This window comes from Suricata suricatta, chromosome 8 (assembly GCF_006229205.1).
Source record: "Suricata suricatta isolate VVHF042 chromosome 8, meerkat_22Aug2017_6uvM2_HiC, whole genome shotgun sequence".
NCBI lineage: Eukaryota > Metazoa > Chordata > Mammalia > Carnivora > Herpestidae > Suricata > Suricata suricatta.
Genome location: NC_043707.1, coordinates 58,534,457 through 58,536,629, shown reverse-complemented (window position 1 = coordinate 58,536,629; position 2,173 = coordinate 58,534,457).

Below are 2,173 nucleotides of genomic sequence, written 5' to 3'. Positions count from 1 at the left end.
GGGTTACCCAGAATGCCAGTTTCTTAGCAGTAGACTAACACTCAGAATGCTTTCTCTTACCCGCTAATTAATTGCTCTTCATGTTGTTAGTTTTGTCTCCTAAGTAACTCTTAGTTCTTTCCAATACTCTCCGTGACCACTGCTCAAACCTTAATTCTAGCTTTTGTCATTTCTCACCTGCACCTTGGAGTAGCCTTCTAACTGGTCTCCCTTATCTCAAGTATCGCCCTCACCCATCTTTTACACTGTAAGAGTATGCTTTCTAAAAAGAAATTTCATTGTAATCTCTTTAAAATTCCTCAGTCCTTCTGCCGTAACCACATATAAAAGTCCAAGTCCCTTAGAATAATATACAGATCTTTCTAATTTGGATTTTGCTTATTTTTCCAACCCTTACTCCGTTTTTCTGTTTTATATCCTTTATTGCAACCATGCCAAACCCACTCTCCAGAAGTCAAGTTTTCTTTCTGTCGCTGTTTTGCTGCCCATTCAGGGGAGAACCCTCCAGACATCGTCCAGGTAGACTTCTTCATTGTCAGGACTCAGATCATGTATTTGTTCCAGGAAGTCTTTCTTACACTCTGAGACCTAAAACAGTGCCTTTTTTGTGTTCCTTCACCTAGTAGCACATACCCTCAATTCATTGTTTTCAGGTCCATCAGTAGAGCTTGTACTCCTGGAAAGCAGAAGCCGTGTTCTCTTCATTTTTGTAACTGGGACATAGTTATAATATTTCTTTATTAAATGAATGAAGTAAATAGACACTTGGTATGCTGGATTTGATTTCCTGATTTGCAAGCAATCTTAAAGGTCTCTCACATGAAGTAATTTCTAATTTGCAGAGGCATAACTTTAAATCGGGTGCCCCGTAGGATTGGTGTGTGGGAATGAGTCACTCACCTTATAAAGATTCTAGCCAGCTACTTAAAGCCATAATTTAGAGTGGCTTTTTTTTTCTTTATGCAAATTGCCAAAGTCCTATTGTAGAATTTTAGTTATAGGATGTATTCAGTTTTTGTGAGCTGTTTCTATGAAGACTGTTTTCGTGGAAAAATGCATAGTGATTACTAGTTTAAAATGTATATACCCCTCCGCAGTAGGGCCATGCTGTGTTCAGCAGAAACCGGGATCTCCACTTAGGTGTCCATTTCAACAGCTAATTCCTGGCTTCCTCAGGAAAAGGAAACATGGCATGAAAATACTTATTCTTGGGGCCTCATATTCTGCATGGTACTCCTCTATAGATAACGTGGGTAAGTGTTACTTGTTTTGTATCATTTAAAAGTAGCGGGCTTTCCTGCTGATTAGTCAGAATTGCATTGTCCCTGAATTCCCTGTCCCTGTAAGTTTATCTTTGAGCTGTAACTTAAGCCTTCTCTTTGTGGTGCTTTCCCTACCATTGTTTCTTTTTCCCCCCAACTCAGAACTCAGTGTTCCTCATCTTGTTTGATGAACATGTATCCCTCCACCCCTTCTCTCAATTTCTTTGACTCTCTTCTCCCACATTCCCAGAGACCTTGCTTTATCTGTTATGCTCTTCCACAATTTCCATTTCTCCCTTGCTGCTGGCTTTTTTCCTTTAGCATATTAGAATGTCACCATATTAAAAATAATCAGAACAGTGGTGCCTGGGTAGCTCAGTCGGTTAAGTATCCGGCTCTTGGTTTCAGCTCAGGTCGTGATCTCATGGTTCATAAGTTCGAGCCCCACATCGTGCTCTATGCTGACAGCCTAGGGCCTGCTTGGGATTCTTTCTCTCTTCCTCTCCCTCTCTCTCTGCCTCTCCCCTGCTCTCTCTCTCTTTCTCTCTCTTTCAAAATAAATAAATAAACTTTAAAAAATAATAATCAGAACAGCTTTCCTCTAATTGTTGCCCCCATCTAGCTATTTCCCAATACTTTTCCTTCCTTTTACAGACAAGCCTATTGAAAATATAGTCAGAGGCCATCTGAGATTCCTCAACTCTAATTTTTGAGGGGGGGCACAAGTGAGTGAGGGGCAGAGAGAGAGAACCTTATAAGGGGCAGAGAGAGAAGTGGGGCCTGTGCTCACCCAAAACAGGGCACAAACTTACCCAGTGCAGGGCTCGAGCCCATCCAAAGTGGGACTTCAACTCACAAACTGTGAGATCATGACCAAGCCGAAATCAGATGCTTAACTGACTGAGCCACCC